Raw genomic sequence first — 27,060 nt, 5'->3', positions numbered from 1 at the left:
TGGTTGGCTTCTGCCAGTCTTGCTTTCTGTGGCAGTGGTGGTCCGTGTCCTTGAGGGGGGCAACACTGACAAAGCCCTCCTGGCAGCTGTCCTTCTTCCTGGACACTCAACACAGGTGCCCACGGGCCTGGGCCCCGTGCCAGCTCTGAGCTCCTGCTTGGGCCTTGAGTCCCGGGACACGTGCGGGGGAGCCCAGGCAGTCAGGCACCGACAGTGGCTGCAGCATCCTGTTCCCAGGGGGCGGCGGGGCCTGCCGCGTGCCTGCAGTTCCCGGGCGCTCCCGCAGGTGTGTCCTGAGGCTTGGACTGTCTGTGGTTGGACGGTGCCAGTCTTGGTTCCTACAGGTTTTTGAGCTTCTTCCCTGAACGTCTGTGAGCCTTTCAGTAAGTTGCTTTTGTGCTTAAATTAGCCAGTGCCGGTTTCTCATGCCTGTAAGCAGGAGTCCTGCCTGCAGAACAGCCTGACGGAGGCCAGTGCTTCTGAGCGAGACTGGGCAGGCGGCAGGGGGCAGGGAACAATTGGCGAGTCCTTACTTGGTAAAGAAGCAAAGCTGCTTTCTTCTTATCCCGCTAACGCGCCCTTGAGCCTTGGGAGTGATGCTGGCGCCCTGTGGGGCTTGGGGAACGCCGCTTGACCTCTTCAAGGCATGGCGCGTTCTTGTGTCCTGGGCTCTTGGGAGGCAGAGGCGGCGATCAGCGTGGCCTTACATAGGGAAAGAACAGTTGGCCAGGTGGCGGTGGTCAGGCTCTCTCTCGCCCCGTGGCCGGTGGCTCCTGCCCCATGTTTTGTGAGCACGTGGTTATGTAACAGCTGAGGTCACTTTCAGCCCTGCGCACGCTCAGCACCCTGTGTAAGCACCACCCAAGATGCCCTCGCGGCTGCATTATGGCTGCGGCTGCTGGGGCGGCCTCGAGGGCAGAGGCTCCAGTGTATCTGCTGCGGCTGCTGGGGCGGCCTCGGGAGGAGAGGCTCCGGCCTGTCTGCTGCCGCTGTGGCTGCTGGGGCAGCCTCGGGAGGTGAGGCTCTGGCATGTCTGCTGCTGCTGCGGCTCCTAGGGCAGTCTTGAGAGGAGAGGCTCCGGCATGTCTGCTGCCGCTGCGGCCGCTGTGCCGGTCTGCAGAGAGTAACCATGTCTGCAGCTCCTGTGGCTCTTCAAGTTTTCTTCCAGCTTCCCTGCTCTCGCCTGGCCTACCCCACGTTCAGTGAACAGTGAGATACAGGAAGACACATTGGGAGCAGGTGGGAGCACAGAGAAGTGAGGAGACCTTGGGGCGAGAGTGGTGGAGGTGTTGAGTTTCACGTAAAGCAGACAGTAGGCTGCGTGGTGCAGACTGGACGGCCAGTCAGCTGCACTGACTTGATGCAGCTTTGTGATAAGTCTTTGAGTCTCCAGCCCTTTTTTTTTTTTGAAAGATTGTCTTGGTTTCTCGGTTTCAATTTCCCATATGACTTTTAGAATCAAGGTGTCAGTTTCTCCAAAAATACGTACTGGGATTTTGATTGGAGTTCTTTGAATCTATGTATCAATTTTGGGAGGGTTGACATCTTAAATTGAATTTTCCAGTTCATGATTGTGGTTTGTCTCTGTATTTGTTTAGATTCTATTTAATTTTTCTCAGTAATGTTTGGTAGTTTCCAGCTTGAAGATCTTGTGTGTATTTTGTAAAACTTATTTCTAAATACTTTGTTTTTGATGATACTCTAAATCTACTTAATTTTTTTTTTTTTTTTGCTTTTAAATTACTGCTGCTGGTGAAAGTGAAGTGAAGTCACTCAGTCGTGTCCGACTCTTTGCGACCCCATGGACGGTAGCCTACCAGGCTCCGTGGTCTGTGGGATTTTCCAGGCAAGAATACTGGAGTGGGCTGCCATTTCCTTCTCCAGGGGAACGTCCCACCCAGGGATCGAACCCGGGTCTCCTGCATTTCAGACAGACGCTTTACCGTCTGAGCCAGTAGGGAAGCCCAGCTGCTTCTGGTGCATAACACTAAACTCACCTCTTAGCTCCAGGAATTCTGTTGCCATTTCCTGAGGCTTCTCTCTGCAGGGAGTCGTGGTGCCTGTGGGTGCAGACGCTGCGCTGCTTCCTTTCTGACCTTTCTGCCTTCTGTCACCGTTGTTGCGTGGGCTGGGCCCTCCAGTGTGACCAGGCCTGAACAGCATCCCAGTGCGCTCCTTACGCATCCCAGCCGTGGGGGAACAGCAGAGTGGCTGCTGCCTTTGTTGGCCTTCATAGGTGACCCCTCTCACTCTGAAAATGCTTCCTCAATCTTTTGAGTTTTGTTAAACAGTTTTTGTGGATTTGTCAACATATCATGTTTTTCTTCTTTATTCTTTAAATGTGCAATAAGTTAATTTTAGGAGCCTAAATCAACCTTGAAACTTTGTACCACATCATTTAATTCATGGTATAATCTTTTTTTTCCCTTACATATTACTGGTTTAAATTTGCTATTTTGGGACTTCCCTGGTAGTCCAGTGGTTGAGAATCTGTGGGCCAACTCAGGGGAGACCGGGTCTGTGGTCCAGGAAGATCCCATATGCTGTGGAGCAAGTAAGCCCGTGGGCCACAACTACTGAAGCCCATGCGCCTGGAGCCTGAGCCTCCACGAGACAGGCCCCTCAGTGAGAAGCCCACGTGCCCAACTAGAGAAGAGCCTGCATGTAGCAACAGAAAGCCAGTGCAGCCAAGAATAAATAATTGAAAGATAAATCTGCTGTTTAGGATTTGTGTGTTTTAAGTTCGTGAGGGGTGTTGTGTGTAACTTTTTTTGGTGATGTCTTTGAGAGGTTTGGGCATTTGGGTTTTTCTATCTACATGAAGTGAGTTTGGAAGTGGCCCCTCCTCTACTTTCCAGAAGAGTCCCGTCGCGGAGCTTTTTCCTCAAGGTTGGTGCCCTCTGGGTCTGGAAGGAAGGCTTCTGGTTAGAACTGCTGAGAGAAGGGGGTGCTGCCCTCGCCCACCTCCAGGGGGCTCTCCCACCACGTGGCTTTTTGCAGGTGGAGCCATTTGCACCCTCCAGGGCTGTGTCCTCCAGCTACTGTGGTGGGGGTGGCCAAGGGTGTGTTGAGCAGAGTGTCCTCAGGATGGTGCGCCCCCGTTCTCACCCTCCATCCTGAGTGCTTGTGAGTCCGGCATCAGTTTCCTCTGAGGCCTCACTGCGTTCTTCAGTAGGTTAGTTAGAAGTTGGCCCCTGACATCTGTCTGTAGTGGAATTCCTTCCACCCTTCTGTACAAAGTAGAATTCCTGCTTCTGTACATATGGCTTCATGCAGCAGTCATTGAGTTCATTTTTACGTAAGATCCATTACTCACCTTTCCTAAGAATGTGAATGAGGAATAGCAGTTTGGAAAGTGGTGTAATAGTCCCACTGCTGTGGCTCCCTGCCAGTGTCAAGTTCCCATTAACAACTGTCTCATTGAGGCTTTTTGCAAGAGCTTTACTGATTTCCCCCACACCGTCTTCCTGTGGCAACAAATCTTTGGCCTCATCATTAAGGGCAGGAGGATATGTTTGTATTTCTAAGGTTATTTTGGGCTCATTTGGTTTTCCATAAAGTTGACCATAGTATTTGATTACTTAAAAATGGACTGTACAACCCTGGGTTATACTTAACGTTATGGAAATTGTAGTAGGACTTTTGGATCTGGGAGGCTAAAGAGAATTAATTGCATGTACTTTCGCATCTGTCAAAGCCTTATCTTTATTTTTCATTTTTTAATTCTGTATAAAGCTTTTTAGAAAAATACCAAATGCAAGTGAAAAAAATATAGTCTGGCCAAAGTAAACCATTGTAAAGCTTTCTGTGTTGAAAAATTTAAAAGCACGTGCAGGCTGTTTTCTGCTTGCTAAGAATATATGGTTCGGGTTGATGTTGTCATTCCTGCCTCCTGGCGTCTGGTGCCCCCACCTCTGGTGTTGAGGATTGGGAGGAGCATGGAAGTTAGGCATTGCCTCCTCTGAGGACTTAGGTGGCCGGCCAGCTGGCCGAGAGGGACACACCAGAACCCCCTGGGGCCTGAGAGAGTGTCATGGCAAGGCCTCAGGGTTCCTCCTGGGAGGAGGTTGACCCTCAGATGAACTGCCAGGCTTTCACCTTGGAAGGTGCTAACGCCCTCACTCCCTTGCTGGAAGGAAGATGCCTTTGATGCCTTCCCTTCATGAAGGGAAGTTGGACTCAAAGTCTGATTGAGTCCATTGGTTTGAACAGACAGTGACGGATGGTTTCTGTATTCATTTGCTGCTTTCCTGTTCATCTTTAAATTTTTAAGGGGACCATCAAGAGAAAGTGAGGCTGTCGGGACTCTGTCTGGGGTTGTTGACCCGGCTTAACCTGGGCCTGCTGCGTGCTCTCCGCGTGGGACCTCGGTGCCCTTTGGTCCGCTGGTTCTAGGTCAGGATAGATCCTGAGAGTCTGCACAGCATGAAAACCTTCCCAGGATGCTGGTGAGCTAATTCTTCCCAACATATTGGGTAATTTTAATACAGACATAGCACTTGCTTTATTGTAATTGGTCTTTCAGGAAGAGAAGAGTATTCTTAAGGATAAAGACCTGAAGAAGTGCTCCCAGGAAAGGGACACTGGAACATGCGCTGCAGGAATTCTACCTGCAGCCAGTTTTGATATCTCAGGGCTTTTCTTCAGTAGCTTGAAATAATGATGTGTGTTGTGTGTGCTTAAAAATATAATTATTTTATTTTACAGAATGTTCCTTAAGGAGGTCTCTGGAGTCAAATGAGCATGTCTCTGAGAGGAGAACTTGCCAGGCTCAGTGGCTTCACACAAATAGTCTGTTTTTAGAGCAAGCGCTTGGATGCCCTGGTGAGCCTGCAGCCTGGAGGTGTCGAGGGGCCTCCCTCTGCGCGGTTTCTGGCTCAGGGCTGAGTTATCGGGAGCGTGTGGGGAGGCCCTCTCCTGACTTAGGTCGTCAGCAGCCCAGGTCAGATCATGCATGCGCTTCAGTCGAAGGGTGCTGGACAAGCGAGACACTGGCGTCTTCAGGAGGATGGCTGACGCGGTGAGGGGGAGCGGTGGGGGAGTGTCTCTAGAGGAGCCCCTGTCCCCAGACGGGCCGTCCGGGGCGGCTGTGCGGCAGCATCTTGGGGCCGCTTCGTGAGGCACAGGCGCGCGTGCACAGGGTGCCTTCAGGTGACTGCAGGGCCGCATGGTGGGTGGCCAGCCCTCCACACGGGGCCTCTGGGACCTCCTCCTGGGTCGGCTCTGCAGCTTGTACCGCAGAGAAGGTGGGTACAGGCCCCCGCACCACAGGCCAGTCCTGCATGACCACAGAAAGGTGTGATGCCGCGTGTTACTCTGCGGTTTCTGACCCAGAAGAGAACAAACAGGCTGCGCGTGGCTTCGCTGGCTTTCCCCCTCTTCTCTTTCTTTTCCCCTCCCCCCAAGTGTTTTAGCCTGTTGCACAGGCTCACTGTTTACTGGGCAGGGCGAAAGGTGGGAGCAGGGTGACTGGGCATTTTTAAGCAAGTGTCACTGAGATTTAGAACTTTCCAGATCCATGTGAGAGAAAAGAGCAGTGTAAGAGTTTTATTCTGTCAGTCTTACTGCTGTGTTTCAGGGTGACAGAAATGACAAGACTCCCATGCCTGTGTCCGTGGGTTGGTTCATTTAATTTTCAGTCTGCCAGGGTCCTCTTAGAAGGAAGAAATGAACAGTTGAATAACAGCTACAAATATAAGAGTTCTAAATATGAACTTCAAACTGTCAGAATGAGTTTGTTTTTTTTTAACAAGTTTCCAACATTTGAAGTGTGGGAGCATTTTAGAGGAAAGGAGGTGTGTTGGCTGACGTCACGCAGAGGGAGTGGGTGCTTTCCCCTGTGGCTTGTGGGAAGTCCTGAAATCCTCTCGATGTTGAACCGCCCCTCTGTCCACGCCTGCTTTTGAAAGGCTGGCGCTGCAGTTTTCCCAAAGAAGCAGGTCTCCTGTGGCCTCGATACAGCTGCGAGAAGCCTCGACTCTGCTGCAAGGCCTGCCCTAGTCCCTTGAGGAGGAGACGCGGGCTGAGCGGTGTGTGCTCCCTGGAGGACATTCCTGGCAGTACCCTCACTGTGCAGGACTCAGTCATGACCGTGTCTGGCTCCCCTCACCGGGAGGGGAGTCGTGGCCTGGTAGCAGCCGTGGCTTCCCCGCATACAGCGTGTCACACGGTATTCCTCCTCCTCTCTGACTGACTCCACTCAGTATGACGGTCTCGGTCCACCTGTGTTGCTGCAAATGGCATTATGGCGAATCCAAGAAGAAAAGACACAAATGAACTGACAAGACGGAAGGAAACTTAGAGGCTTAGAGAAGGAACTTAGAGTTGCCTGTTGTTTAGTTTCTAAGTTGTGTCCAACTCTTTGCAACCCCATGGACTGTAGCCCGCCAGGCTCCTCTGTCCATGGGACTTTGCAGAGAAGACTACTGGAACAGGTAGCCATTCCCTTCTCCAGGCGGCTCTTCCCAACCCAGGGATCAAACCCACATCGCCTGCACTGGCAGGCAGATTCTTTACCACTGAGCCACCAGGGAAGCCCATATTTAAAATGAATAACCTACAGGGACCTACTGTGTAGCACATGGAACTGGTCAGTGTTATGAGGCAGCCTGGATGGGAGGAGTTTATGGGGGAATGGACACATGTGTATGTATGAGTGAGTCCTTTTGCTGTTCACCTGAAACTTATCACAACGTTGTTATTCATGTATACCCCAATACAAGATAAAAAGTTTCTAAAAATGTCAGGGGGCTCTTCCACATTTTCTCCAAGCAGCAACTTTCACTGTAAGGAAAGGGTGTCTGATGGGTGGGCCTCACCCTGAGGCTGACAGGGCCTAGACCGTGTGCTCTCGTGGGGTCCCCTTCGGGACCTGTGGTCTCGCAGGGCCTGTTTTGGTAGAATTGGCCAAGTCAGCAGTGCTCCCGTGGCCCCTGGGAGGCATCCCTGCCATGCGGTGGATGGACCTGGACGTAGCAGGGCCCTCCCGCTGCCTCCCGGCTCATCTGCCTTTGTGCCACCGCCCCCGTCCCGCCTCCCCCCCCTCGCCCCGCCCCGTGTCACTGTGCCTGCTGGCCAGTCCCCTCTGGCCAGCCTCTTGGCAGTCTGTGCCCTGACATGTTCTAATTAGCTGTGGTCGGGAAAGTTGGTTAAAAGGCTTGTTCAGATTGTGAGAGAATGGAGGTTAAACTCCAAGAGAAGCAGTGGAGCTTATGACCATGTTCTAACACCTTGGAGGCCATTTCCATTTTCTTCTAGAGCCCTTTACCAGAGGGGTCGGCTTGCCAGGGGTCAGGTGTCAGGGCTCCGCTCAGAACTGCTGGGCCTCATGTGAGGAGCTGAGTGCCAGCTGCTGCGTGTAGCCCCCGGGCAGCTCAGCGGCCCCACACAAGGACCCCTTTGTCAGCAGATGAGTGACGGGGTCAAGGGGAAGGCTGTGGGGAGAAGAAGTGGTCTCTCTACTTACTCTGGTTTTGGGCACTGGCTCCACGACAGAGCTGCCCTTTCCTTTCTTGGTGCTGCTGCTTAACGTGAGCGGTGGAGCAGGGCCTGGAGACAGGCCTGGTCAGGGTTTAACAGTGAGCATTGGGGTCACTTTTGTGCTGGGTGCCTGGATGTGGGGGCTTCCCTGGGGGCTCAGCTGGTAAAGAATCTTCCTACAGTGCAGGAGACCCCGCTTCGATTCCTGGGTCAGGAAGATACCCTGGAGAAGGGATAGGCTACTTACTCCAGTATTCTTGGGCTTCCCTGCCTGGATGTGATTGTCTTTAAAATAGAATGTTCATCAGTTCATGTTTCATTTGAAAATTTCGGCTCAGAATTGTTGTCAGAACAAAACGCATACGGTGATGCGTCTCCATGTATCTGCCTTCCTAACCTGTGACGTGTGCGCCACGGACATGGAGGATGTTCATCAGCTTACGAACTGGTGTTTAAAGCTTATCTGGTGACGCTATGCCCATTTCACAGGGGACAGAGCTGATGCCACACAAGGGGCTTGGTGGCTGGAGCTCAGAGCTGCTTCTGCAGACGCTGCTGCTGCTAAGTCACTTCAGTCGTGTCCAACTCTGTGTGACCCCATAGACGGAAGCCCACCAGGCTCCCCCATCCCTGGGATTCTCCAGGCAAGAACACTGGAGTGGGTTGCCATTTCCTTCTCCAGTGTGTGAAAGTGAAAAGTGAAAGTGAAGTCCCTCAGTCGTGTCCGACCCTTAGCGACCCCACGGACTGCAGCCTACCAGGCTCCTCCATCCCTGGCATTTTCCGGGCAAGAGTACTGGAGTGGCTTGCCATCTGCAGACTCTGCTCTGTACCAAATGGTGCCTCACGGCGCTCCCACTCCCCTTTGTGAAAATAGAACTGTGTAGGATATGAGACCATTGATAGGTATTTCTGATATTTTGCCTTTGGATTTTATTTCCAGAATTTTTTATTGTTCGTGTTTATCTAATGTATTACTGGTATTTAAACCATCTGCAATTAGTGAATAATGTTCAGCTTTTGTTTTCAAAATGTTACAGCCATTTAAGCTGTAAACTCTCAAAATACACTTGATTTCTTAAATTTGTTTTCTTTAAATTGTGTCGGTAATTAGATCAGCTCCTTGATATTAAGGTACAGGATAATTCTTGATGCCAATCAGTTTAGAATTTAAATTGAGTTAAAGGTTCCGTTCCGACGCTCAGTCGTGTCTGACTCTATGCGACCCCGTGGACTGTAGCCTACCAGGCTTCTCCGTCCATGGGATTCTCCAGGCAAGAATACTGGAGTGGGTTACCGTTTCCTTCTCCAGGGAATCTTCCCGACCCAGGGATCGAACCCGGGTCTCCCGCATTGGAGGCAGACGCTTTAACCTCTGAGCCACCAGGGAGGCCCATTAAATGAGTTTAATTTTTGAGTCGAACTGAAGCATTATCTTGTGTCAGATTCATCCAGAATTGTTATTACCAGTTGCTGTATCAAGCGACAGCAGTGGGTCTTGCTATAATGAAAACATTGAATAAATTTAGGATTAAGTTAGAGTCACTTGTTTGTTCACTCACAGCACATGAGTGCCTGCTGTGTGACAGGCCCCGTGCCTTGGGGACACGCGTTGGGCATGGTGCAGTAATGAACGGGACGGCTCCACCTACACAGAGCCCTCGCCCAGCACAGGACAGGCCTGGGTGGGCAGTCAGGTGTGTTCCGTCCTTCCGTGGGGGGGGTTGCGTGTACAGACGTGGAGGCGGCTGCAGGGGCCGGGGTGCGGGCCTGAGCCCAGTGCCTTGACTGTAGAGCCTGACTGTGACGTTGTCTGTGGTCGGCCAGGGGGGCCGGGGGCCACAGGGGCCTGGCTGGGGGAGGTGTGTGCAAGGTCCCAGGCCCTGGCTGTCACCGACTAGGCAATGGTGCCGGCTCTCAGGGGTCAGCTCCGGGGATGCCACAAGGAGGAGAGGACCATCTGGAGGGACAGTTGAGCAGGGAGCTGGTCAAGAAGCAGCGCCAAAAAAAGCCGAAGGAGAGGCGAGACACAGGAGAATGGAGGAAGGTGGAGCTGGGGAGGTGGGGGACGGGCCAGTTGGCGGTCGTGTTGAAATTGCTGTGGGCATCTGCTCCCTTGGTGTCAGACTCGCTGGGGTCTAGTACTGACTTCCACTTTCCTCCAGTCTCTGATCTGGGAAAGCAGCATTTCCCAGCCAGCTAGTTGAAGCTTTGCTGGTGGAATTTGGGGCAGTGGTGGTGGTTCGCCAGGTGTCTGCAGGGGAAATGGCTCGATCCAGAGTTGAGATGGCCCTGTAGCATGGACGTGCTGTGCGAGGGCCCAGCAGGGAGCTAGACCCACAGTGCCGCCAGGGCCACACCCAGGGTCTGGCGCCCTCTCAGCTCTCGGAGCTTCGTGTCGGGCTGGAGGGCAGGAGCCAGAGAGCATCTCCGCGCTGCCTGGTGTCCGTGCTGCCCTTCTCCTCAGGGTCCCGTTGGGCTGAGCCCCCTCACAGCTGCAGCCGCAGGGAGTCTGCCCAGCGTCTGTGTCCTGGCTTTACCTCCTCTGTGCTGCTTGCTTCCGGAGCTGTTACCCGCTTGTTACAGGTCTTTCCTGGTTTCATTTAGTGTGTCCCCTGAGAGCCCCAGTAGGTCTGTTGAGAAGCATTTCCCTGACACCCTCCATGCGATGTACACACATGCATATAGACCCAAACCTTTTGTAAATAAAAGGGCTTACAGACTATATTCAGTACACCTGCAGATTCTGAGAGGTTCCATGGAAGAACATTGGTCCCCCTGGACCGTCATTTACTTTAAGTTTTGGCATCCATTGGCAGAATGCTCACACGTATTGTGTGTTGGGGGAGTTAGAGTCTTCTTGCTGTGATGGTGCCTGTGAAGCTGCTGCTCCTGTGCCTTTCTGCAGAAGGCCCGCCTCTCTGTCCTCACTGGCCGGCACAGGTGAAAGTGCCCTTGCTCTGCGGCTCCCTCACGGGACAGTGGGCGTGTCCATCACTCCTGAAGGAGCCGCCATGGAAACCTTCAGTTGGGGAAGCAAGCGTTCTGCTGTTTCTATACATAGTGTCACACAGGTCAGGCTGGGCTAGGGGTTCCTGGGCTGAGCACACAGCTTGGGAAGACATTTTCTCTCATCCTGAAGAAGCCATGTCGCTGGGAGCTGTCCCCCTGCAGCTGAATGTCGGGGCAGGGTCACTAGGCAGAGAGTTTCCATGTGCAAATTCTTCACGTCCCAACCGCAGGTTTCTGCCAGGCTGTTTAGACCAGCTAAAAATGGAATATAAACAGTTGTAGAAGGATGCAATGAAGAGAAGCATTTTTAATACCTAACCCATTGCCTTGGGCAAATGTAAGCCTTAACCGGTTATAGTAGGGATATGATGATACTTTGTTGTTATTGTTCATTTCTCAAATAGATGTTCTTGTGTATAGTATTTGTATGTGAGTGTTATGTGTGCACACAGGCATATATAAATATATACATTCTAGGCATTTCTTCTTTAATGTTGCTTCCACTAAAAATACGTACTTTTAAATGTAGGGATAAAAAAAATTCTTGTTCTCAGTTATTAAAACTCCTTCAGAAGTAGTTATTAAAGTTTCCCCCATAGTGGTTTTTCCTTTCTAAAACTCTTCTGGAAAAACACTTAGCTTTCTGATCTTTATTTTATCCAGTTTAAGACTGTTAGGAAGAGTTATTGTATAACTGAGCAGTGCTTTTGTTAAAAAGAACTGGGCCGCTTATTAGGTTCAGAGTTTCTGGTGTGTTTACATCTTTTCTAGGTAAACAAAACTTGTATTGATAATAGTTTTGAGACTAACACCTTTGACACCACCAGTGATGCTGAAAGCCTTCTGCTGTCTGCTGGTCCTATGTGCAGTCCGAGCTCATGTGCAACTCCCGGGTGTCTGTGGACCATCTGGAGCGCTGGGGGCTGGTCAGTGGGGCTAGACAGAGGAAAGAGAGGTGCTTGCCCCTCTTGCGGCTCTCGGGAGCTGGTGGTGGGGAGATGAGGCCTGACATGGACACAAGTATAGTGACTGTCAGGAGGCCAGGTCTGTTTTTTAGTTGGGTTGTTTGGCTTTTGAATGTTGAATTGTATGTTTATGTATGTTGGCTATTAGCCCCTTATCAATCATATCATTTGCAAATATTTTCTCCTGTTCGGTACATTGTCTTTTTGTTTTGTTGATGGTTTCCTTAAAAGTGGGTAGGAAGAATTGAACCGACATTTTCCCAAAGAAATGCATATGACCATTAGGCACATGAAAAAGATGCTGGCCATCATGAATCATTCAGTTCAGTTCAGTCACTCAGTCGTGTCCAACTCTTTGTGACCCCATGAATCACAGCACACCAGGCCTCCCTGTCCATCACCAACTCACGGAGTTCACTCAAACTCATGTCCATCGAGTCGGTGATGCCATCCAGCCATCTCATTCTCTGTCGTCCCCGTCTCCTCCCACCCCCAATCCTTCCTAGCATCAGACTCTTTTCAAGTCCATCAACTCGTTGCATGAGGTGGCCAAAGTATCGCAGTTTCAGCTTTAACATCAGTCCTTCCAATGAACACCCAGGATTGATCTCCTTTAGAATGGACTGGTTGGATCTCCTTACAGTCCAAGGGACTCTCAAGAGTCTTCTCCAGCACCAGAGTTCAAAAACATCAATTCTTCAGCGATCAGCTTTCTTCACAGTCCAACTCTCACATCCATACATGACCACTGGAAAAACCATAGCCTTGGGAAATACAAATCAAAACCACAATGAGATAAACCTCATCCATGTTAGAATGGCTGTTCTCAAAAAGAACACAAATAACACATTTTGATGTGAGTGTGGAGAAAAGGAAACCCTCCTATACTGTTGGTGGGAATATAAATTGGTGCAGCCACTGTCGAAAACAGTATGGAGGTTTCTCAAAAACCTAAAGACAGAACTACCATGTGACCTAACATTTTCATTCCTAGGTATATATCTGAAAAAAAGGAAAACACTAATTCCAAAAAATACATGCTAGAATTCATAGCATTATTTACAGTTGCCGAGATATGGAAGCAACATAGATTTCCATCAACAGATAAATGAACAAAGAAAATGTATTTATGCGTGCGCACATACACACAATGGAATATTACTCAGCCATAAAAAGAATGAAATTTTGTCATTCCCAGCAGCATGAGTGGACCTGGAGGGCATCATGCTAAGTGAAATAAGTTTGACAGAAAGACAAATACTGAATAGAACAGAAAAGCAGACTCACGGGTGTAGCGAATAAGCTAGTAGTTATCCACGGTTGTGGGGGGAGGGTGGGGGGCACAATGGGGGGTCGGGGATTCAGAGGTGCCAGCTGTTTTGTATAGAATAACCTACACGGATACACTTAACAGCAGGAGAAGTAAAGCCAGTGCTTTATAATAAGTATAAATGCAGTTGGTGTTTAGTGACTAAGTCATGGCCAACTCTTGTGACCCTATGGACTGTAGCCCACCAGACTCCTCTGTCCATGGGATTTCCCAGGCAGGAATACTGGATTGGGTTGCCATTTCCTTCTCCAGGGGATCTTCCTGAGCCAGGGATTGAACCCACGTCTCCTGCATTGGCAGGCAGGTTCTTTAAGCCATAGATGAAATGTGACCTTTAAAAACTGGGAATTTTACACCTGTAACTTATATGACGTTGTACATCAACTATACTTCAGTGAAACAAAAGGCAGAAGCGGAGTCTGGACTGCGTGGTGCTGTGTGTGGCATTGTTGGGTGGAACAGTTAAACCCAAGGCCTGCAGGTGGCCTTGAGCCTGTCCGGGGAAGGAGGTGGAGCCGGATGGGCGATTCTGTCTCTGTGGCCCAGCCTCTGCTCAGAGCCCAGCCTCCTCTGCCAGGCTGTGTGGGTCTGTCTGTCTATGTTGTCTTCCGTCAGTTTGGACATACCTGTGAACTACTTTTCAAGGAATTGAAATACTGATGTTTACTTCAAATGTTAAGGAAGACTCGTGCAGGCAAATGGCAGGGATTCCAATGAACAGATGTTAATACATTCTTGAGTGCTTCTCTGCAGATTGCTCTCGAAACTTCCTGGGTTCCTGGACCTTGAGCACTGTGAGGGACCTTGGGCACTGTCTGGACCAGCCCTGTTATTTTCCAGGTTAAGGAACCAAACACCAGGGACTGAGTGTCCTGCGGGGATGCCATGCAGCCTGGCGAGGGAACCAGAGCTGAAGGCTCCCCATCTGAGGCTCCCTCTGCTGTCTCCGAGGCCTTCTTGGGGCAGGCTTCCCCAGCCGCAGTCGTCTCTTGTTCCCTGTGTGCTCACCTGCTGAGCGGCTACACTTGCCTGACCCCATTAGTCAGCATCCGACAGCCTGTCCTCGGGTGGCGGTGGGGTTCGGAGGGTCATCCTGGAGCTTCACGAGGCCTTCGGCTCTCTGCATCTTCAAGGCGGGTCCAGGGTGGTGGAGGTTCCAGTCCAAAAGCAGGAAGAACAGCTGGTGTGGAAGGACAAGGGATTCTTCTCAGGCCCTGGTTGCTGGAGTCTGAGTCCTCAGGGAGCGGCAGATGGGCAGGAGGCGAGGAGTGGCCTGTGGCGGATGTGGCCGCTTTTTCCCTACCGAGGCAGCCCTGGACTCTGAGTGCAGGCAGCCCGTGGGCACGGCCTGCTCAGGACCGCCTTGTCATACCCTGGGCTGTAATGTTTCATTTCAAAAAGTGGCAAACTGCAGCCAGTTGGTTTCCTTGTTAGAATTCACGTATTAAATTGGCAAGTATATTGAAGGAGAGAAGGGAGCATTTTGTAACTGGTGTGTCCCGCCTCTGCGCCACACCCCATCCCACAGATGATGGTTAGAGGACGGACTTATGCCCACAACTTGTTTATCATCTCATTAACTCGTTCGCTTCTGCAGCCCTTCTTGCCTTCGCTTTATCATGCCAGCTCCGGGAACCCCTTATTAAAGGGGCAATTAATCATGTGGTATCTTGTTCTTTGCATCGGAGTTTTCAAGACCTCTCCAGATTTTTATTGCTAAAGTTCCATATGCTATAGACATAATCCCGTCAGCTGTAAATTGCCTTCTGGAGGAGAAACTGACAAACAACTTTAGTATTGCATTTTTAGCCTTAATATCTGAGGGCCAAGAGCATGTTCAAGATTTATAGAGTTCCTGAATTTAAACTGTAAGCCATAAAATTTTCTTAAGGTGGGGTCCCATCTGCATCTATTATTACAAAACCCTTAAATTTACTTTAGCATATGACATGTTAATAGTTTTCTTTTTTCTTTTACTTTTTGACAAATTGTGTCTAAGACAATTTGCTTGCATGCAAAGTTTTCTGTGCAGACTTGAACAGTTTTGCTGGTTAAGCAGTCTGGGGATGATAAACTTTTTTGTCAAAGTATGACTTTGGTGCTGCATTAAGGAATAATCAGAGCCTGTAGGACAGGTCTGTTTTAAAGGACACCCACTCACTTCTGCCCAGGGTGCTGTGGAAGTCATTTGCCTTGACAGAGCTAAAATGTATGTAATCTTTCTAAAAATCCACTTTCAATTTATTTACATGATTTGGAGGAGCACGACTGAAGTGACTTAGCAGCAGCAGCAGGTATAAATTAGAAATTGTCCTCATTTTGTCCTGATTATAAGCAGGGCTGGGCCTGTTGGTCATTTCAGTGGACGGTTACCCTCTGGGGTAGTGGGGTTGCAAGGTCGTCACTGAGGGAGGGGAGAGATTCCCCTCTGTGCCTGCATAATCGATGCTGCTTTGACCCAGATGCACCCTCCTGATGGAAAATTTACCATTTTAACCATTTTTAAGAGTCCAGTTCCACGGCGTGACATTGATGTTGCTTCACACCCATCACCACAGGCCAGCTCCAGAACGGTGTGTCTCGCAATGCCGTACTCGGTGAACACTATGGCCTCCGCCAGCTTTGAGCTCGGAACTGTCCCCGCTGTTCTGCCTGTGTCTCTCTTGCAGCCCTCCTTTGATACCCAGGGTTGCTGGACTACCCCAAGCTGAGAAAGGCCTGTTTGGAGACCCAGCCCCCCTGCAGGTCCTAATAATCTGCTTTGGCTTGGATGGCAGGTGGACCTTGGAGCACTTTCTTCCTCAGGGCAGTGGGGCAGGGAGTGCAGCCGCTCCGCTTTGGGAGTGTGGGGGCTGCAGAGCCAGCCTGCCAGATTTTGCTGATCGGTGGGGAAGAACTTTGAAGAAATGCAACGTTGTATGTAATTGTGGGGGAGGTATTCCTAATGAAAGCAGGACCCCAGGGCACAGAAATTGTAAGGCAGAGAGATGCAGAAGAAATGCAGCATCTTAAGACTGAAAGGATGCTGAGTTGACCCTGGAGCTTTCTGCATCTGGTCAGCTTGGCTTTGATGCGGTTGGACTTCTCCGAAGAGGAGGAGGAAGGTTAGTGGGGCAGGTGGGGAAAAACCACAGGCAGGCCTGGGGTGGTGGGGTGCGGGGTGAGGAGCGGCAGGCCGCAGACTGCAGGGGAGCAGCCACCAGCAGGGGACGGAGGCCCCTTTGAGCTCTGCCGGTCCGCTGGAGCCCCATTCTGGTAGCTCGTGGTGGATCTAGACTGCTCTTGAAGCTGAGATTTTTCAGGAATTTCAAGGGCCTTTGTTGCACACTGACTTTGTCTCTCTAAATTTGTGAGATGCTTTCACCTGTAACGATTAACTGTTTCCTCTATCTTTAGTTAAGGAACTGTTATTGGGTGCAGTGATCAAAACCAAAATATCAAACAAGCAGCGGAAAATCCTTAGTGGGTACACGTAACATGCTTTAGAGAAAACTATGAGCAGGAGCACATAGCCTGATCTTTTGCTTCCTGCCTGGAAGCCTGGCCTGCGCTTCTCACAGGAGAGCTTACCCTGACCTTCTGAAAGTGGCTTCCGATCACTCCAAGGGGGCACTGTGCTGTGAGTCATGAAGGCACAGGTGGCTGTGTGTGCTTTTCATCCTGGCTTGGAGAAGGGGCGCTTTATTGAAGTGGAAGGTTCCAGTTCTGCTGTGAAAATATTATTTCATGTCACGAAGCCAGGATAAGGAGAACTGAAGAACAACTTTCCCCCCATTGTTGTGTCAGAAAGCAGCCATTTTAACAACCCTCATAGGGGTCGGTGTATTTACTTACGAGAGAGCAGTGGGAACAGATCAGCGTGGCTAGTGTCCTGGCGGGGGCTTCTCTCTCCCCAGCTTCTGGGAGGACTGGACTCTCCGCTGTGAGAGGCGGGCTTGGCTATGTGGCTTCTGTGGCTTGAGCTGCTGTCTTCACCAGGAGGAGCGCATGCTCTGGGCCATCCTCTGCTCCAGGAAGGGGATGTGTACTGTATGGTGCCGAGCAGCTCCCCTGGGGGCATAGAGCCAGTGGGGACCAGCGGCCTGCGTCCCTGCTGTGGGTCGGCTGTTGCTGTGGGGGCGTCACGTGGGCCCTGCGGGGTTGTCTTGGGCTCAGCTCCTGCACACCTAGCGCCTGGTGCTTGATGGCGCCAAGTGGCCTGAGGAGGTCATCCATCGTGGTGCTGCCTGGGCCACTCTGACAGAGGGCCACGAGGAGAGGAGTCCCGTGAGAGCCTGCTGATGGCGGTGTACTGGTTCCCAGGACATGTTGGCTGTGTCTGGGTCTGTGCCATGTGCTCACTCGTGGGGGTGATGGTTTACCTGTGCAGCGTGTGCCAGGTGGGGTGTCTGCCCAGTAACTGGTTCATTTCCATGGGGAAGTCTGCATTGTGTGTCCCTGGTCACTTTGGGGAAGTGTTGTACCCATCGTGTGAAGTCTGCCTTCAGGTAATCCTGGCACCAGGGGTCACGGGATTCAGGTGGGAGGCTTTCTGGTGACACCTGTTGCGGGACTGCCGTACGGATGCCAAAATCAAAAGGTGCAGGAGTGACATACACTCAGAAGTCCTTCCCAGAAGGTTAGTCTTCATTTTTCCACACATATATAACCTTTTAGTATTTTCTCCTAGCTTTTTCATTAACGTATGTAAAAATATTAAAAGCCCTTGTATATTACATCAAAAATTATGTCAGCTGTTCCGCTTTTTTCTATTTATTAAAACTTTTCAAGCAGGAAAAACATTTTACTTGTTAATCAGGGAAAGTGGGAAAATTAATGACAGAGAGCAGGATCCAACACCACGTCTCCTCTTAACCACGCACAGCCGGTGTGCTCCTTGCTGCATGTACTTTAATTTCTCTGTTAGGGTTCAGTAAGCAAATGCAAATAGATTTAATGATTTGCATCAGTAGATCATTTCTCAGTTTAATATCCTCTGATATTTTGGGTCAAGGACTCTTTCTTTGGGAGGCTGGTACAATTTCTGGAGCTAAAATTATTAATATTAGTAATAGTACATTATGTTCAAGTGAATGGAGAGAAACGTATCCTTTTTCACAAAGTCAGATTCACACAGAACTCTGTTGGCCATGAGCGGTGGAGACAAGAAGCCTGCCTGACGAAGCAGATGAGCGGAGCAGGGCGTCTCCCTGGCGCGGTGCCTTGGAGCTGGGTGAGCAGTGGTACTCTTACTTCCACACACCGGGTGAGCCTGTGGGCCCATGGGGCGCACAGTACATTTTTGTCACATCAGTTCAACAAGGAAATGAAATTAGAACTGTGTTCACCAAGCATTCATCGAGCTTTCCTGTGACAAGTGTGTAGTAGGCCAGTGCAAGGTCGATGCAGAGACATGCACTTGTCCTCGAGGAACTTTGTCCGTTAGGGGAGGCAGAGACAGCGGCAGGAAATCGTGTGTGTGGTGCAGAGAGCAGTAGAGTGTTCAGAAGGCACCGAAGACTGCTGGGGAAGCTCTGGAATCAGCAGGAGGAAAGGTTCCTGGGGGGGAGCGGGGCAGCTCCTTGTTTGCCGGTCCCAGAGGCCACCTCAGTTCCTGCCTCCCTTGCAGCGACTGAGTGCCTGGTGCTGGCTCACCGAGTGGGGCAGGGGTGCGGGGGCGAGTCTGCTGCCCTCTGGATCGCTCCTGGGAGACCGTTCCTCCCCAGTGCCGTGAGACGGGTGAGGGAGACTCCCTCTGCTCCTCAGTCTTTGGATGTAATGTCTGAAGATGTGATCCTGGGAGCTGGGGCAGCTGTTTTGTAACCATGAGTGGCTGAGACTGGTGCTGAAAGTCTGTTTACTGCAAGAAAGAAGTGCCACGAGCTGGGTCCTTGATGGGCCTGCCCGTGGCTGATTTCCTCGCCTGCAGGCTGACGTGTGTCCACTCCACCTGTGCCACAGCCATAAGCAGCCTGCAGACGGTGAGCTTGTAGTGCTTTCATCCGTGGGACTTGGGCCCCTTTAGCAAATAAAGGAAAATACTGGGTTAGCCAAAAAGTTGGTTCGAGTTTTTCTGTAACATCTTATCAGAAAAACCCAAGCGAACTTTTTGGCCAACTCAGTACAAAGGAAATAAGTCCCTCATAGTTCTAATACCCAGAAGTATATTATTAATATTACAATTCCTGCTAGCTTTTTCATCACTGTGTGTTTAAAATCAGTTCTGTATTCTGCTTTCTAAATTTAACTTTCTGTCATAAGCATTTTTATGTTATTAAATACTTTCTTAAAGCATGGTTTGTCCGTTTTTTAAAGGCCTGCATTGGATGGTTTTGCCTTGATGACACCTCCTCCTGCCCTGGTGAACTCCAGGCTGTTTGTTTGCTGTCATGGGGTTGCAGTGTGCATCCTCACTGAGCGTCTTTGTGAACCTGGGGAACGTTTCCTTAAGCTTTCTGACTTCTTCCCCTATGGTTTCAGCCCCTGTAACACTCTTCCTTTCCTGCATAGTCATTTCTGAAATTAAGCGTGTTCACGTAACCTCCTGAAAGAATGTGGTGTAGTCCTTTAGGGTAAGGGAACACTGGCTCTGACCAGCTCTTCCGTCCTTGCTCTCTGACCCCTGAACTCTAGACTGAGGTGTACTGACCTGTACTTCCTGGTGTGTGTCTGCACAGCCCGGATCTTGTGGTGCCAAGTGGTGGGTGAGACCACAGCCTCCAGAGCTAGGCGCCTGGGTTTTGAGTCCCTGCTCCACCCCTTGACAGACATAGGGGGTGAGTCACTTCACTGCTCGGGTCTTGCTTGCCCACATGTCACATGGGATCGTGATAGTACCTACTCCATAGGGGATTGGGAGTATTAAATGAGCTAATCTATAGAAGGTTCTTAGAATAGTGCCCAACCCTGAGTAAGGCCTGGAGTGTTCGCTGCTGCTCTGGATGGCAGTGATAACCGCTGTCCTACTGACGATAACAGCAGTCCTGCTGCTGCTGTTCCTGTTTCCTGAGATGACCCTGGGGTGCTCCCCCACCGCCTCTCCACCTGCAGGCTGCTGCTTTCCCATCCTCCTTCTGGAATCTGACCGTCTCACAGCCCTCTCAGTTGTCCATACTTGGTTCTGGACCCTCCTGCAAGCTCTTCAGCACTTTGAACTCACTCTGCGCTGGCCCTGGTCACACTGTGTTATAATTACCTCCTTCTGGGGCCGTGTCTTCAAGTCTGAGCTCCTGGAGCGCAGGGCCGTGTCTCTGTTGCTTCCTGGCTCTGGTACCCTTAGTACCTGGCCCAGGACGCAGTGCAGACATCTTTTTTACAGATGGAACAAATGAAGGGTTGGGGACTGGAATATCGGAGCTCTTCATACAGAATGATGTGCTCACAGAGGTTGGAGGTGAAAACAAGTGTGGTGTTCATTCAGGGCTTTATTTCAGCTGGTGGCCGGAGTCTGCGTGCTGTCTCCCCAGGGTCTTCCTGCTCCGAGGTCCTCTAGAGCAGATGGAGACCGTGCCCGGGGTCAGGCAGGTCCACACGACTACTGGACCTTCTGAAGACAGGCAGCCCCCAGAGGGCCCTCGATGGGTCCTTCTGTGTCACCCTCCTCTTCTGAAGCAGCGATCAACTGTTAAACAGTGGTTTCCAAGTAGCCTTTTATTCTCCTAAGTATTCTCTTAGAAAGAGCCCACACTTTGTCACTGTCATGCCTTGGACTGTGAGGGATTGGCAGGATTTTACTGTGTCGTCTTGTGAGTTGAGACTAGCGGTGTTTTACTCAGGTATTTTAGTGTCAGCCCTGGTGGTCTCGGGGAGAGTGCTTGTTATGGGCTGGGATGAGCTCTGTCTCCACAAATGGATACATTGAAGACCTATCCCCTAGTACCTCAGAGTGGGACTCATTTGGACAGAGCGCCTTTTATTTTTTATACAGTTTTTTTAATCCAAGAATAGTTGATTTACAGTGTTACTTTTTTCTGCACAGCACAGTGGTGGTTATCGTCTTTCCTTTTCTTCTTCTCTGTGCTGCACAGCAGGGCCTCGTCGTTTATCCGCCCCGTGTATCATGGCTTGTGCGTGTTGACCCTGACCTCTCTCTCTCCGGGCCTCCCCCAGCCCCCTCCCCCTTGGCAGCCACAAGTCTGTTCTCTAGGGCGTGGGGCCATTAAGGAGATGCTGAGGGTGGGCTCTGGTCCCATATAGCTGGTGTCCTTTTAGGAAGGAGAGGCTAGGACCCCGACGCAGAGGGAAGACCACGTGATGACAGGTGAGGGGGAGCCTCTGTAGGCCAAGGACAGCCTCAGGAGGAGCCAGGCCTGGAGCTCAGACTCCCGGTTGCCAGAGGGCAGCTCCCAGCCTGGTGATCTTTGTTACGCAGCCCTGGCAGACTAGTGCAGTGCTTCTCAGTGACTGCCGTGTCACTGTGGAGCTAGCTTCCTTTCTCGTTGCTGTGGAGGCATGCTGCTGATAAAGCTAAGCAGTCATCCCAGGTCAGTTACCTGCTTGAGTATCACCAGTGTTAGCGGAATTGTGGCAGCTTAAGATGGGGCCTCAGAACACAAGGACTTACAGGAAAATGATTCAAGAAGGCATCCTTTTTTAAAAAAATGAAGACAATTGAAGAGTAGCAGAATCGAGAGGAAGGTACAGAAATTCCCCATATGCCTCCTGCTCCACACACAGGCACAGCCCCCGGCAAGTGGCACATTTGCTGCGGTCGGCAAACCCACGCTGACACACAGTGACCACCTGAAGCCCCTATGGGAAGCGCAAGTCACAGTTCACCCTTGAAGGCCTCCGTTTCTTAAATCCAGCCGTGCTAGAAAGCTGTCCCCACTGAGGGACACGTCCTAGATGGCTCTCCCGCAGGCCCTGTGCACTGGACTTGGAGAGTCTGTGGACCTGCCCTTCCTGGAGCCCGTGACGCTGTGTTCTCTCCAGCTTCTGCCCGACACTTGAGTGCTTGCATCCCCTGTTTTATAAGCTGTGTTTTCTTGTCCTGTTCTTTCTGTTTTTCTGCCCTGTCCTACCTGTCCCCGTTAATCCATGCTCCCTCGAGTCGGGAGTGTGAGGTAGACTATGTTTCATTGTCCAAATGCGGAGCAGCTTACACTGTATCTCACCCCCGTTTCATTATGACTCAGAAGCTCTGCTCTGATGCTCTGCATGTCCCGTCAGGTGCAGGGTGCAGTCTCTGTGTTATTGCTGGCCTCTGACTAGTGCCTCGTCTCCCAGGCTCTTTTTTAACTTCTGAGACTTTTTCACTGACATCTTTCCACCTTTTCCCTAAGGGTTTAGCCCATCTTGAATCTCTGTATGAGTGCCTGAGGTCACTACCAGCTCTGGTCGAATTTCGTGGGTTAGTATCTTTGGGATTTTTTAACATATCTTAATTTCATTTATGTTGCCACATATGCTTCTTCCAGTGGTAGAAATGAATTGTAGTTTTCCTCTGAGACTGCCCTATGACCTTGAGAACTGCACAGAAATGAACTCAGTAGTGAGTTCACTAAATGTTAAATACTTAGGTAATTGTTTAAGTGATAGAGATTTTACAGAATTCTTTGAATTTTTATATCTTTACAAAGTTGTTTTACTGATAATTGGTGAAATTGGTTGCAGTTTTTTTAGATAGAATAGGAACTCATTGTTTTTCCAAGTTACATTGAGAAAAAGCCTTTGTAGATTCTGTCTACAACATGTTTTCAGGAGTGAATTACTAGATTTGGAAAGTGAGGGATGCCTGAGGTTTTGTTCTCAACTTCTTTCTGGAAGAACTGGAGTTAAACTATGCATGCTCATCATATTTCAGAACATTAGTTTAAGAGAACAGAATTGCATTTGGAGATGAGGTTGGTGTAGTCAGAGTCATTCGATATGAAATGAAGGATGCATCTTGTAGGTATGCTTCCCTTCATTCTGTCGGGTGCACCTGGCTTCCCTTGTGCAGACTCCAGAAGGGGCCCCGCTTCCTCCGCGTGGGCAGCGAGGCCACCCGGGCCTTCAGGTGCCCACCAGGATCAGGCCGCACCCGGCAGCCGTGTCCTCAGGACCCGGTCTTGGGTGTCAGGAGAGTCGCAGTCTCATCCGTTGTGACAGGCAGCCAGATACAAGCGTGCAACGCCTTGGCTGACAGGCTGTGATGAGATTGAAGGTGGTCTTTTCAAAGACTCCTTATTGAAATACTGCCCGTTTTGGGTAAGCGTAATAGCACAGTGAGCCCTCAGCTTAGTGGAAACATTATAGAATGCAAATGGAAAGATTTGGGTGTATTTTTCCTTCATGAATTTGTTGTTATCTTTGCAGGAGTGAAGAACATCAATATTTCATGACCTTTCCCCAGGATTGTGTGTCTTAGCAGGTGTGAGGTGTGTGGCCCTGATCCTCGCTGGCTTTCTCTAACTTCCTGGTGACCTTGGTCCCTCTGCCTGGTGGGGGCAGGGCCCTTTCCATCTGAGTTTGCTAGTTTCCTGTTTTCCCTCCCTAAATGGAAGCTGTGGCGTTCTTTCTCCTTGGCCCTCCTTTCTGAGATGGGAAATTGTGTTACAGCTCTGTTGTATTATCATGGACCTGCTGTGGAAATCTCCTGTGTCTTTCCTGTGATTGCCACCCCGCACTGCACCTGAGCAGAGGCACCCCACTTTTATAGTCTTTGTTTCTGCTCTTTTGTGAAAGTGCAGCTGACTTGGAGTCTTTCATCAAGTGTGTCGGATCATTTTTGCCATTTCTCTTTTTCCTTCAGCTTTCTCTTTCTTTCCATTGCAGTCTTGATTACCCATCTTATGCACACTCATGCTTGCTGCTGGTCTGTCTGTTCTGCTCTGAGGGTAGTAGCCTCGATCTCATTCCGTTCCCTTAATGGTGATGTTCGTTGGCACATTTGGCATTTGGGATTTGAATGAGCAGTGTTTGGTCTTCTGGAGTTTTTCACATAGCAGTGGGCGATTCCCTGGTTCCAGGACACTCCCGTTGGCCAGGGCGCAGTTTCTGCCTCGGAGCAAGGCTCTGGGCCTGCACACAGGCATCTGTTGTTTACTCTTAGGTGTTCGTGTTTGTGCCTGATCCTTAACCCTCTCACGTGAATGGCCTCATGACAACAGGGACCATTAAACTGTTGCAACACAGCATAGGAAGCAGACTTAGACTACACATGTACCTGGACAGACTGTATTTTCAATATTTATTCAGAATGACTTTTCTCAAATATTTAATAAGAATTAATAATTGAATGTATCTTGCCTTCTTACTTTGCCCCGGGATCCCATAAGATCTTTGAAGCCAAAACTAGTTTGGGCCCTTAAGGGGTTTATAGAAATTAGGTATGTCTGAGTATGGAGATGGCTGCTATGGTGAAAAAATTGAGTCCTTAAGTAATTTACTATTCCCAGTGATAATTAGAAGAAACCCCTGCTCCACCTCCATTTCCCAATCTTTTTACTATTTTCAGGGGGAGTTCTTGAGGTATTAGCAGCTACTTTTTTTTCATGTGATCCCAGTGTAAGGTAAGTGGCTTTGGCGTAGCATGTTGCCTTGATGGGTTATTAAATTGTCACTTCTAAGAGATGAATGTGGGTTTAGAGTATGTTGTGCCATGTATCATTATAGTCATCAGGAATGTTTCAGAAAACTGAGTAAGAGTAAATTCTTTTAAATTTATGATTGGAATTAGCAATTTTATTAGATCTTTTTTAAAAAAACCCTGCAAACTTTTTTTTTTCTTCAAGGTTTTCCATCTATTTTATTTTATTTTTCAAAAACAATTTTAAGAATCTTTACTTAAAAACAACCTTATCTTAAAATGGAGTAACTTTGGTTTTATGAGCAGCAAGCAAAATACAGAAGCAAAAATGCATTACAGGAGCATTAAGTTCTACAAAAAACCCTACAAACTTTTAAAGTCTTTCTCAAAATATACATCTTTGTTCTCAAAAGAGGTCTGCAGACTGCCCTTAATTTGTCTTTAAAGGACACAGAATTTTAGCAGAATCCTTGGGCTGCAGAAGTAGGCAGACGCAGCAGCTGTTCCTTGGGCGGTCTGCACAGAAGGCTGATGTGCCCTGAGATTTCCTGTGCATCACCGTGGCCATCATTCCCCTAAGTATTAATTTTAACTCCACTAATAAGAAACTGAACAAAAGTGGAATTACGAGTTCAGTAGTATTCTGTGAAAGGTCAGTTGTTAAAAAGTCAGAGTCTGACATTCTGTGAACAAGGTGCCTTCATTAATCATCCTGATAGGAGGACACGGGCACTCTTGACCAGCACCAGTGAGCCTTGCAGCGGGTGCTTGGAGGGCCTGCTGTGCACGTCTCTGTGTAAAAACACAGATTGCTTAATATGTGTTGAGTTAATTTAAGAAATTTATCTTTGAAATTTGAGGATGTGTGTATAATACAGGAAATCTTATGTGCATTACTCTTGAAAAGGGAGAACACCTGTTAATTTCCTGGTCTTCTTGTGATGGGAGCGTGACATGGGTAAAGCTGGCTATATCAGGCAGATCTGTTACGGGGTCACAGAGAAGCAGTGCATTTCCCGGGGGCGAACGGGCATCTCCCAGGCCTGTCCTCTACAAACACTGATGAGCTTTTTTCAGTTTCTTTTGTGATCTGTATTAAGGCCTACCTTATTACACATTTTGACTCTTTTCTGCTAAACCAGTCATAGGGTACTATCTGACTCTCTTTTTTCTATTCGTTATTGCAGCAGAGTGCCTACTGTGTGCATAGAACTTAGACACATCACATTAAATTATCTGAGATTTTATGTGTCCTGCCAACTTAGTGTTAAAGTTCAATACAAATATGTAAATTATTAAGCAAATATGTAAATTATTATGGTGACGCAGTCATCGGTCGGCCGTCTTTTTCCGTAGCCTGTTGACAGAGTGTTTCTTTCCGCCATAACGCCCAGTGTCGTTGGCGCCAAAGCCTCTTCCCAGATCCCCTGCGTCTGTGCCGCTGCTGTGGAACCTCACTTAGAGCACCTGAGAATGAGGCTAAAGCAGAGTTACCCGGCAGTATCTTGTCTCAGAAACAGCTGTTTTCAGACATTTTAAACAGCTGATTTCTGTGAATAGAATTTTTTTCTTCCTGTTCTGTCTCATCATTGTGTCAGGAGGGAAGTGCTGGGCCCCTACTGTAGGCGTGTCCTTGGCATGGGAGGTGCTCTGTGACCAGGGACGGGGGCAGGAACGTGTTCTTTAAACATCTTTGTCCGTGACAATCAGTGACTTCGTGCTTTTAGAGACTCGTGGGGTGTCTCTCTGCCATCCTCAAGAGGTGGTTCTCATGTCATGCTTGTTGCTTCTCACTTTGCTTACCATGTTGTACGTCCTCCTTTGCTGTGGAAGGTGGGGGAGACCAGGCTGTCGTGATGGGGGCCGTGCCAGCCTGGGACATCTCCATCAACATCGGCTCTCTCAGTGCAGACAGTGCTGGGATCGATCGAGGCAGAAGTGCGTGAGACCCTGAGAAGGTGGGGAGCACCCTCAACACAGCTGGTTGTTTCAGCGTTGGCTTTGCTGTGCCCAGCAGGGCGCACTCTGTTGCACTATAGCCCAGTTCAGGGGCGCAGAAGCTGCTTGCATGTCACCTGTTCTGTGCCAGCCCCAGCACCCCACCCCTCAGTGGGTCTCACAGTCTTCTGTGGGTGCAGGGGCACAAGCTGAAACAACCTAAGCACTTTGCTGAGCATTGCGCCTTGCCATTCTCACCATCCGATAAATGTGGGTGTTAAGGTCATATCGTCTGCTGTATGCTGGCAGAAGTCCCAACTGCCTGAGAGGACACAGAACCCACTCAGAAGCATAGAAGTAAGCGCAGGGAAGTTTTGACTTCAGTTTTATCAAGAAAACATTTATTGCTGTTGCTCAGTCACTAAGTCATGTCCAGCTCTGCTACCTCGTCGACTGCAGCACACAAGGCTTCTGTTCTTCACCGTCTCCCGGAGCTCGCTCACAGTCACATCCACTGAGTCGGTGACGCCATCCAGCCAGCTCATCCTCTGCCACCCGCTCTTCTCCTGCTCGCAGTCTTTCCTAGCATCACGGTCTTCTCCAGTGAGTCAGTTCTTCGCATCAGGTGGCCAAAGGATTGGAGCTTCAGCATCATTCCTTCCAATGTATATTCAGCGTTGATTTCCTTTAGGATTGAGTGGTTCCATCTTTTTGCTGAGACTCCAAGGGACTCTATAAAGAGTCTTCTCCATCACCACATTTCAAAAGCATCAGTTCTTTGGCACTTAACCTTCTTTATGGTCCACCTCTTATATATGTACATGACTACTGGAAAAACCATAACT

At 49.6% G+C, this 27,060-nt stretch overlaps 1 protein-coding gene across 15 annotated transcripts in view; it reads left to right on the top strand.

Moving 5' to 3' along the window:
• Nucleotides 1-27,060, top strand: part of LOC129535564 (NBPF family member NBPF4-like) — a 203,223-nt gene that overhangs the window by 54,772 nt on the left and 121,391 nt on the right. The window contains exon 1 of one of the 15 annotated variants that reach the window (XM_088835677.1): nt 1,510-4,448. The exons of the other annotated variants lie outside the window; for them this stretch is intronic. The gene's annotated coding sequence lies outside the window, so the exon portion shown is untranslated. Of the gene's footprint in view, nt 1-1,509; nt 4,449-27,060 lie in introns of those variants that run through there. 15 annotated transcript variants of the gene reach the window in all.

This window comes from Moschus berezovskii, chromosome 4 (genome assembly GCF_049115385.1).
Source record: "Moschus berezovskii isolate FMDL1 chromosome 4, NW_MosBer_1.0, whole genome shotgun sequence".
Lineage (NCBI taxonomy): Eukaryota > Metazoa > Chordata > Mammalia > Artiodactyla > Moschidae > Moschus > Moschus berezovskii.
Note: the sequence above shows the minus strand (reverse complement) of the source record. Positions and strands in the feature narration are given on the sequence as shown.